This window comes from Talpa occidentalis, unplaced genomic scaffold, assembly GCF_014898055.3.
Source record: "Talpa occidentalis isolate TD23 unplaced genomic scaffold, MPIMG_talOcc4v2.1 talOcc4.5, whole genome shotgun sequence".
In the NCBI taxonomy this organism is placed as follows: domain Eukaryota; kingdom Metazoa; phylum Chordata; class Mammalia; order Eulipotyphla; family Talpidae; genus Talpa; species Talpa occidentalis.
Window position 1 is genome coordinate 66,759,833 of NW_023604861.1, and position 11,760 is coordinate 66,771,592.

Genomic DNA, 11,760 nt, shown 5'->3' on the forward strand with positions numbered 1-11,760 from the left:
CTTGTTTATGTTTTTTCCACAGGCTTTACTTTTATTTCTTTTTGTTTTAAAGATTTATTTATTTTTATACAACAACAGGGATACAGGCTAGATGTGTGGGAGAGTGAGAAGATTCACCGGAGACAGAGCAAGAAATAGAACAGGCAGACTGAAGAAATACACTACTGAGGGGACCAGCGGGCCAGACAAGAGAGGTTTGCTTCGCCTTGTGGGACTCTCGCAGGCCGGCTGGGATCCTACCCGCGCTGCAGAGGCTGCGGACAGCTTCACAGTGCGGTGCTCAACTGCCTGCGCCACCAGGGAAGCCCCCACAGGCTTTACTTTCATAAACATTTTAACAAGAGTCTTCTGAATGCATTATTTCACTGCAGCAAAGAAATCCAGTTAAAAGACTTCCTAGCAAACTGGGAATATGCCCACATTCATGATTCACTGAAAATGATGGTTTAGCTCCCCCTGAAGGAGTGCTTTTTTGGAGCAGTGGCCAGACTTCAGAAAGATGGGGTGTGTTTACAGGGTCGCTAGAGCTCAGGTTCTCTGCCAGTTTCTCTGTGACCAGGTCTGGAGAGATTTTGGAGAGACCATGAGCTCTGAGAAGATGAGTCTGAGAAAAAAGTCGATTGCAATTGCTTTTGCAAGTTGCAAACTAACCTTTAATCCTGCTTTCTCTCCAACCTGCTTTCTCTCCACCTGCTCACGCCTCAACTCAGGCTCAGGACTGGCCAACTGTCACAGTGTCACCCCTGCATACTCAGACCTCCCCATCCTGCCTGCCTACTGCCAGCCTCAGGCCCCACTCTGTGGTATCCCCACAGTACATCCACCAGCCCCTGATGCAGACAGCTGTTGGGGCCCAGTGCCCCAGGCCAGCCATCCCACTGACGTCTGCAGCATCAGCCATCACCCCTCCCAACGTTAGTGCTGCCAACCTCAATGGGGAGGTGGAGGAGGACCCATCAGCAGCCTGTTGACATCCAATCCCACCAACACAGGATGCAAGCCAGACGAGAAGAAAAATGAAAAGGTAAAGTAACACATCCTGGGCCAGCCTCAACCTGACCCTGCTAGTCATTGCAATAGTGATTTTTTTTTTTTTTGTAAATTAAGGCTTGAATCTGGGCACTGAGTTCCTGCTCTCAGATGTACCAGGCAGAGGACAGAGATGGAGCCTAAATCAGCAAAGAAGTTGGTCCTTGGAGAAGAATTGAGGCAGATCTCAGGTTCCTGTGGGGCTTGCTCAAATCCAGAAACCCATTCCTAAAGGTACTTTAGTTCCATCTGCTGGAAAATTGTGTAACACACTTATTTTGTTAGAACAAGATACCTGTGTCCAGGTACCAGGATATTACAATGATAAATATACAAGTTTACTTATGTGGCATGTGGACAGCACCCCACCTTCAGTGTGTCATCCTGTGCAGTACACATCCTGTCCAGCCATACAGGGCAGGGCTGTTTTCTGTGGAGAAGCAAGAGAAGGATGCCAACCTAAGAGGTGGTATGGACAGCATTTCAAATCCTCTTTTAACTATGAAGGAAGTTGTTTTTTCCCAAATGAAATGAGATTTTTGAGGCTGCTTCAGTTTTCCCCACTTAGACATTGGATTGGGCAGGATTAGAATCCAGATTTCTCTCAGTGTTGTCCTATGTAGAGTATAATGCAAGCCACATATCCGGTTAAAATTCTTCACTATATATTTTTAAAAGTTAAAATAATTGGGCCTCCCTGGTGGTGCAGGAGTTTGAGCGCCGAACTGTGAAGCTGTCCGCAGCCTCTGCAGGATGGGTTTAATCCCAGCTGGCCAGCGAGAATCCCACATGGCGAAGCGACCTCTCCTGTCTCACCCGCTGCTCCTCTCAGCAGTGTATTTCTTTAGTCGGCCTGTTCTGTTCCCCGCTCTAATCTCCTGTGAATGTTCTCACCCTACTGCACATCTGGCATGTCCCCGGTTTCTTGTATAAAAATAAATAAATCTTTAAAAAAAAGTTAAAATAATTAAAAAAATTAAAAGGCATAATTTATTTTATTCATTTTTGATTAAAACCAATATCTAAAATATTGTTGTTTCAGTATGTGTTGGTTCACACCGTCACCTCATACAGAGAGACCTGGTGGAATTGAAGAAAGGCAGAGGTTTGCTCTAGATTGGTAGAGGATTTATTTATTTACGCACACAAGAACTGAGGTACAGGCCAGAGGCAGAGGAGGGGTGGTGGTGAGAGGATTCACCAGAGACAGAATGGGGAACAGAATAGGCAGATCAACCACAACACACTGCTAAGGGGAGCAGAAGGCAAGTCAAGAGAGTCTGCTGCACCATGTGGGTAGCTCCCTGGCTGGGAATTGAACTTTTAACGCAGTGGCTGTGGAGAGCTTCATAGGTTGTCTTAACCTGTTGTGCTGCCAGGGAGGCCTGGTAGGTGGCAGTTTTAATAATCAAGGTGATCTCTGAGAATTGTCTTGAGTAACTGAAAGATGAGTAGATCCCTGCCCCCGCCCACCAGAATCTCAATGTAAGTTCCTCTAGAGACCTTAACGGAGTTCAATCACAGATGGTTTCAGCACTTGATGCTGTCAATGCTTGCGCTCTTTAAATGATTCCTAGTATGGGACAAACTGGTGGACCAAGCATCCCAGGGTCAGCTGATGGTTGTTTCCTCCTAATGACCTTCTCCGACAACATGTAATCTACATTTAAAAAATTTGATGAGGTGTTTTACCATTTTCACACTCAGTGTTTGGAAGCCAGTGAGATGCTCCCCAGGCTCAGTGCCCATTTCTGTGTGGCTGCCCTGGGGACATGGCTGACATCTTCAGCAACTGCCATCTCTTTGGACTTGCTGCATGAATAAGTTAGCGATCCTTCTTTCTTGGCTTACCACATTCTGTGGCTCTTCGACAAGCTTTTCTATATAAAATCAGTCTTGATTAGCGTGTGCCGAGCAGGGTTTGGATGAGACCCTTGAACTAGATATTGTATTCAAGGCAAGGGCTGCCTCTCCTATCCCTTGGGGACTATACCAAAGCCAGTATTGACTGCTCGGGCTGGCAGGCACCCATGACCCCTCACTGGTTAGGTGTTCAGGCACTTTATAGGGACATGCAAGCCAGACTTCCATGACCAAAAAACTCTCAACCGATGTAATCAGTTCAAAAGAGAACCATAGTACACAGCCCATAAACCACTTAGAATGTGGAGCCAGCAGAGTGAACCCTGTAGTCTGCCTTTCCCAGAAGGCGCCGCTATACGATGGCGCACCTCTAATGTTCTAGAGAACCTGTAGTGCTTTTACATTTGCTCACATGACTGAGGACAGTGCTTGTGGTCCTATTTAGTTTGGTGAGCAACAGGCAGCACCAGTGGAACAAAGGGCGCCCTGTCACCTAAGTGAGAGGAGATGACTTTGCATCATTTCCCCCTAAGGTGCAGTTCTTTTGGGGATATGCTTTATTTTTGTTTAACAGATGTGTGTGTGTGTGTGTGTGTGTTAGTAACTACTTCCAGGTCATGTCTAAATAAATTAAAAGACAACTGCATACAGCATGAGAATGAAGCGCGTTTATCTTTTGTAGAGGATTCTTCTCTGCTCTCCATATCTCAAGTGGAGCTAATAAGTCAATATAATGAAAATGTTATTACTTCGGGATCTCTTTAGAAAACCACCAGTGATGGCCAGATTTCTGTCCTGCACCACCTCTCACTTGTTCTCTCCACTTTAGATCACCTTACATAAATAACTTGGACATCAGTTTAATATTAATTGGGAGTAATGTCTTCTGCAACCACTAAAAAATTTATTTAATTAATTAATGGCTCTCATCATTAAAAAAAGAAAAGGAGCCAATGGGAGGAATAGATACAGATATTATTTTTAGGTATTGGCTTAAATAATGAGTATAGAGCCTAGCAAACTGAATATCTGAGGGAAATGCCAGCAGTCTGAAAACTCAGGTAGGAGTTAATGCTGCAGTCTTGAGACAGAAATTATTCCCCCCCAGAAAACCTCATATTGCTTATAGGGTCTATCTGATTTCATGCATCCCTCTTTCATTCTTGTGGCACATATTCTGTTATTGACTGGTTGTAGAAATTAATCCATACAAAACATAGCTTCACAGCAACATCTAGACTACTGTTTGACTAAACACTGGACACACAAAGCTAACTCTTACAATCTACTCCTAGTCAGCTTGGCATCCAAACCCATCTCTGTAGACACTACTCAATTTCCAAATAAGGTCAACAATGAAGCCATGCTCCTGACCATTGTGATACAAATTCCCCGAGGACAACTTTTTCCCCCTAAGAGGATGCAGAGTCCTTAGGTGATATTCATTCATTTTGCTATCATATAATGTAAATCTGATGATATAAAGCTAACAAAAGTTAAATGCTATGATGTAAAGTCTATACAGCTTTTGTTATATAATAAGGGGATAAAAAAAGTGAAGAAAGCAGAGACATTCTGAACAAAATAAAGAGGAACTACTCATGACAATTATTGTCCTTAGTTTTGTAACTGATTCATAACTACCTTCTACTACTCATTCTATATTTGCTTCAGCAGGCACCTCATCTGGTTGTGGTTCTTTACCTGGTGAGGGTAGATTTTTGAAGGGGCTGAGCCTTTAGTATAATCCTGCCTGAGCTGGGTTGTTGTAATTTTCCATTGACTTTAATCACAGGATCTGCAAAACTAAGAGATGCCCTACAGAATCTCCTGTACTCCAGAAATGCTCTTCTGTAACCCCACTGTGGTCTAGTAGTCCAGTTTCCCCTTGGTAGTCAGGTTTAATTACCCTAGCCTCCACAGTTACTCCTTTCTTTGCTTATTAATTCAGAAACATGAGGAGCCCAAAGTGGCTGGTGGTGTCTACACTCCAGTTCCATGAAATTATTGTTGTGTGTCCTGGTGGAAGCATTCTCCCTTTGACATTAATATGTCTAGACCAACAGAACATAAGGTCATGGGGACAGAAAAAAAAATTTTGTCAGTGGGTGGGTGAGTGGTACCACTATTGTTGGACACCTTGCTTTATGCTGAATCCTGACTGTGAAAGAAATAACACTATATATTGGAAGCTGATTTTGAGCACATGTAGCCTCTTGGTGAATCTTACCCCAGTGCTGCAAGATACAGCCACCTAGATGATCCTACAAGCAGTTCTCAAAAGATCATTCCACCATTCTATCAAGTAAGCTGCTTCAGGGTGGTAAAAAACATAAGTCTCATAATTTCCATTAGTCTGAACCCATTGCCAAACTTCATTTGTTTTGAAGTGAGTTCCTTGATCAGAAGTAGTGCCGTGTGAGATACCATGATAGAGTGGATAAGACTGCCTGTGGATAATAGTTTTGGCAGAAGGCAGGAAAAGCAAAGTCATATATTTCAGTGTGAACAAAATGATGGCCATTCCATGATAAAAGTGCCACCAGGGAGCTGGGTGATCGATCACCTGAGAATGGTATTCTGATCAGGGACTCAGGAGTAGGTCTCTCTGCTGATAGATTGGGGGCCTCACAGTAGCTATCACAAAGTTGGCTTTTTTGAGTGAAAGTCCATGATACTGAACCCATGAATAACCTCCATCTGCTTCAGTCTCTACTCTGACAGGAATAATGGGGACGACAATAACTGGTTTCCATAGAAATAACCACTAAAAACCTCCTCTACTGAGGTCAGACTTTGGTAACCATTAACATGGAACACAAATTTAGTGCATTTTTTTGCCCATTAATAGAGGTCTATCCATATAACATTGCCCCAGACTTCACTGTCACCAGTTTTTCAATCATGTTATTCCAGGTCCCTGAACACCCAGCTACACCATTAGCTACAGCCAACAAATCACACTTCTGGACATTTCTCCTTCCAAGTGTGCTGCTCAAAGTTCTGCTGACTGGGAAAATTTCCTTTCACCAGTGTCCTTCAGGGATGCCCAAAAAAGGGGCAGTTTGTGCTGCAGTGTCCACTTTCAGATGGTGCCTGCATAATTTGTAGAGTAATTTGTCAACGAGGCAAGAGTTTTCTCTTCTTCTGTCACCTGATCATAGGGAACACTCTCTGAGTACACATGGCAACTGGGAAAGAGTGTAGCAGGAATGGGGGCCATGACACTTGGACCACTTCATGTAGCTTATACCTTCAGGTCCTGCTTGGCACAATCATGTATGTACCACTCTGCTTGATGAGGGGGCACTCTGTGACTGCTTAGCTTTATGACACAGTGAATCAGATAACATGAGTTCATAATGGCAGTTCAGGTCACATGGTAACTTGGTGACTTCGGAGTAAATGTTCTGTCTCTGCTAAGGCCCAGTAACAAGCCAAAAGCTGTTTTTCAAGAGGAGAGTCATTGTTTGAAGAGGTTGCTATAGCTTTGCTACAGACTCCTGCAGCAATTCAACTGTCAGGGGTCTATCAAGAGACTCCAAATAGCAACCCTATCTGCTACTGACACTTAAAGCACCATTGAGTTTGCTGGATCATATGACCCATGTGAGAGAACAACTTTCATGGCAGTCTTAGACCTACTTCAGAGACTTCTCTAGTTCTGAGACCACTTATCTAGCAACTTTTCAGGTCACTTGATGAATGGGTCAGAATAACACACCCAAGTGAGGAATATGCATGTTACCTCCAAAATCCACTATTGGTACTAATCTCTGCAGTGCAGTCACTCCAGGAATGTGGTATTGCTTTTGGTTTACTATTTTTTTTATTAGAGGCAGTTTTAGTGGTTTCTATTTTGCCTTTCCTACATATAGCCCTTATTCTAGAGGTCAAGAAATCAAAAAATAGTTGCTGAGTTAGTCCAGTGGTTGTTGAGTATGTCCAACCAGTTCCACTAGTTGTTATGTCCATTCTAATCATGCTTTCTAGAACTGGGTTGGGGGGGGTGGCAAAAAACACCGGGAATTGGCTCAAGGGGCAACATGATCCATTGTAAGATGGACATGAGCTTAAAACTCCACTGATCACCTGAACTCCATAAGTCTTATTCTGATTGGTGGATCACAGTGACAGAATTAATGTCACTTCAGAAGCACTGTCTGATTCCCCGAAAGGTCTGATTATTTCCTTTTCGACAATGCACTATTCTTCTGAAAATTTATAGATCCTTACAGGGAATTCTGGGAGAAAGGTCAACAGCATAAATTGTTAGCAATGTAGTGGGGTCTTTTCTCAAGTGGACCTGGTTTCCCCTTCACAGAAGGGGTTCAAGTTCTATAAACTATATGTCTAGGAATTGATTGAGAAGCTGTGACTCTTTCTTTTTATGATTCTAATTATAATTCTGCTTACTAGACCTAGATTTGCTTATATGGATGAAGTCAGAACTTAGTTGTCTGTTAATCACCTTCTCTTCTAGAGACACTATGATCAACCACCTTTGGGTGTCTGACAAATATGTGTCTGTACTTGTCAGACTATCATGATTGCTGTCCTGAAGGTAATCATGTCCTTGTTATCATTGGCAATTAAGTGCTACCACTTGGGTCTGGCCACTCCAAAATCCATATATTCCCATTGTGTTCAAGTTTCCCAAGTCAGTGCCTCAGCTCTCACTAAGGTCATATAGAAGAGTGATTACAGATCTTTTCAAGATGCTAAAGATCTTCTCACAAACATATTTTTCACATAGTGGTGACAGGTGTGCCGTCTCAGATGTTCTGGGATGGATGAGCGGGTCATACATGATAATTCCAAATCTCCTAAACCATTGAATATCTGCCTGTATGGTATACCAAGGTAGGTATTTCAGTCCATTATATTGTATATCACCTGATAGTTAATGTTTCATCTCAGTAACCAAATTGTTAGAACCCCTTCTAATCCCTTGAACATAAAATCCAGGGTCTCTGTTTAGTTAGCCCATATCAAGAAAATTTGATCCAATCTAATTCTGTTTCTCCAGTATCCCAAACCTTTAATATCTATCTATTTTCACGTATATTCCTCAAGCTGATTGCTGTATCAGTGGGAAAAGCCATGCAGTAATGTTAGAATGTAGCACATCTCCTCATGGGTCACATATTGCATTGGATTTGTTGGGGCCTTTGGACTAAAGTCTGGTTATAAAAGCAAAAAGAGGGTGGTGGGGTAGGTCCTGAGAAGAATCTGCAGTGTCTTGCCATGAAATTACCCCAGGGGGCCTTAATAGGCTCCTCTAACAAAGTAGGCTTAACCTCCCCAACACAAGTGGAAGGACTGATTCTACTAGTAAAGAAAATAGAAGTTTTTAGGGGTTCAATATCTGAAACCATCAGAATCTAATGATATGTTCCGTCTTTCTGGATCTCATTCCTTCTCAACCCATGCTGTTAACTTTAAAAATAGACACTATGAGGCACCCCCCTGGTGGTGCAGCAGTTGAGCCCTGGGTTGCAAAGCTGCCCGCAGCCCCTACAGTGCCGGTTCCATCCCTGGCCGCCCGCCGGCCAGGGTCTCTCATGGCATGAAAACCTCTCCTGCCATGCCCACTCTCCCCTCAGCAGTGTATTTCTTCAGTCTTCCTGTTCTATTCCCCGCTCTGGCTCTGGTGAATTCTGTCACCCTCCCGCACTTCTGACTGTACCCAAGCTTGTGTAAATAAAGAAATATTTTTTTTTTTTAAATTTAAAACAAAATAAAAATAGACACTATGCAGATTGGGAATCTATATAGTAATTCATCCATTCTCAGGATAATACTCTAAGTTCAATTTTCAGAAATCTCAATTAATATTCTATATAAGTAAGAGTTACTTTCACAGCATACAAAGAAACTTACAGATCATTTTTATGTTTCTTGAGCTGAGGATTTGAATTCCTAAACTCACCTTTTCCTGAGAACAGTTAAAAGTAACCAGCTGACCTCATTATACTCACAAGTTGGGCAAAAATGTTCCAAAATGACCTGTTCATGATTAGCTAGACATTAGGATTGTCTCATGGTGAGAGCTTGTGTATCTCTATTGCCACATCATACCATTGATAATCAGTATGATTTTTACCAGTGAAAATAGAGTTATGGTGCCTTTAAATTGCATCAACTTAGAGAAGCAGTTCATAAAACTCATGTTTTCTGCTCCTAATAACCAGTCCTCTGTGATCATTTAGGTTATTTCCATGTCTTATCTATTGTGAATCATGTTGCTGATACCGGAATTGTCAGGCCTAGTCTCCCAGCCAGGAATGGATCCCAGGCTGCAGGGCAGCGCTGAGCCCCAGCCACTAGACCCCCACGGGTTGGTATCTCACGAAGCCGCAGCAGGAACTTCGCAGACGCTCAGCAAGCAAGCGAGCAAAGGCAGGTTTGTTTAGAAGAAGAAAAAGTTTACTGAGGAGAAAAAGAACAGAAATAAAGTGGGACTCCCAGGCCATGGAACCAGGCCTGGGAGGGGCAAGGAAGCCAAAGTGGAGCCGTGTCTCAGGGAATATATACCTTTTTTCCCTCATTATTCTAAAACTCCACCAGTCTCTTTGTGATTGGTTAGTTCTCAGCTGTCTCACTTAATTTGCTACTGAGTAGGGGATCTTCACATTCCTTATCTAACAGCTTTCTTTTTCCCCATTTGTTGCATCTTTAAATTTATGGCCCAGTCTTCTGGATGGGCATCCCTGCATTGAAGTTAAACAGCTGCCCTTCTAATGTGTCCATAAATTAAACCACTCTTCATTTCTCCAATCTCCGCCTCCCTTTACCACCTGAAGGAAACCAGGACTAGCATTAACAATGTTGTCCTTGGTCTTGGGATGTTTGTTTTTCCTAGTGGAATGGGTTACTTTCCCTTGGTTGTCCTTATCTCTGAAGCCTCCCTAAATTCTTCAGAGGTCCCCTCCTACACTGTCCCTAAAACTGCCTAATTTCTAGCTTGCCCTTTGTCTCATTGCTATGAACATATAGGTGCGTACATATACATAGGTACATGTATCTCTTCAAATTAGCGTTTTCATATTCTTTGGATAAATACATAGGAATGGTATTGCTGGATCATATGGCACTTCTATTTATATAGTTTCTTAAGGAATTGCCACACTGTTTTCCATAGAGAATGTATCAGATATTGTGTTTTTAATTTCACATGTCAATTTTTCTGTGCTGGCATGTAGGAAAGCTGTTAACATTTTTATGTTAACTTTGAGTCCTGAAAAGTTGCCATAATGCATATTAGTTCCAGAAGTGGTTATTAATTTTTTTCTGTTTTTGTCAGTTCTTTCAAATGTTCTATGTAGACAATCTTTAATAGATATAGGCCTATTCGGATTGTCTGCTTATTCTTGTGTAGGTTTTGGCAGATTGTATCTTTCAAGGAATTAGCCCATTTCATCTAGCTTGCAAATCTTGGAGCATAGAGTTGTTCATAACATTCTTGCAAATCTTGGAGCATAGAGTTGTTCATAACATTCCTTTGTTATTTTTTATGTCCATAGGGTCTGTAATGGTGCCTCCTATTTCATTTTTGATATTAGTAATTTGTGTCTTCTCTTTTCTGTTCTTAGATTGCTTAGCTAGAAGTGCATTAATTTAATTTCTTTTCAAAGAAACATCTTTTGGTTTAGTTGGCTCCCAGTACCCTAAACATTTATTTTCCTCAGAACTGTTTATATCTGTCTGTATCTCAAGCATGTTTCTAAGCATTGAGGCCCAGTGGTGAACACCACAGGAAGTGTCTCTGCCCTTCTGGATCTGACATTGCAGTAAGGGAAAGGTAAACATGTAATAAATAATTGACAAATATCCTTCCAATTGCTTTAAGCAGAAAAATAATACAGAAAAATAAATAAAGCTTTGGGGAGGGGAATGGTATTTTAGACAGAAGCCTAATATGAAGACTCGAGACAGTCATACAGGTGGGGAAAGTGTATTATCTATTGTGAGGACTCCAATAATGGCACATTTGGAGAAGACCAGGAAGACCCATGCAGCCAGAACTAGGGAAATGGAGTAACAGTGGCTGGTGAGGGGACTAGAGGTAGGCCATGTTAGGAGATATCATGGATCACAATGGGGAGTCTGGATTCTAATGGAAGTGGAGAACCTTTGGTGGTTTTGAACTAGAGAGTGATAGTGGTCATTTGACCTTTTAGAAAGGGCAGGTGCTTTAGTGGATAGCTTGTAAGGGTCTCAGAAAGAAATAATTGTAGTATGGAACAGGATGAACTCTTCCTTGTGGACTAAGATGTGAATAACAAACATAATTACATTATTGTTAATGATGGGGAAAGGAGGTCTCAACTAACATCATGGTGGAATAGAGAGGGTGGGATCAACTTTTCCTCTAAAAACAACTTTTAAAAAAAATATTTCCTGAAAGAAAGATTTGGAAATTGCCTGACAGAGTACCAGGACTTTTTCACAGAAGGTCCATACTAACGTTGGTGCCTTGCTGCAGGTGAAGGCAGTATGTCCACTATCTCTATGGTACCAACTCTGCATGTCGCCAGGTGATGGGAGAGTGTACTAATGCGGCATCTCCCAGGTGTCAGTGCTTTGCATGGATTATTTCAGTGATCCCCATAACAGTGCTCCATGGTAGCTAGTACTGTAGCCCTCATTTCACAGAAAACTTACATCACTTGTTTAAGGGCACCTTGCTGGTAAACAGCGGAAGCAGGATCTGAACGCACACAGTCTGCGCACTGCCCTGTGCCTCTCAACCATGTTGCCTCTTCCCCTTCATTACCCAGAGTCTTCATCTGAGCTCTTGAATTTCCTGGCACCTTGACAGGTTGTTGACCAGTTCCCTCTACCATACATCTGCTGACTGCTCAG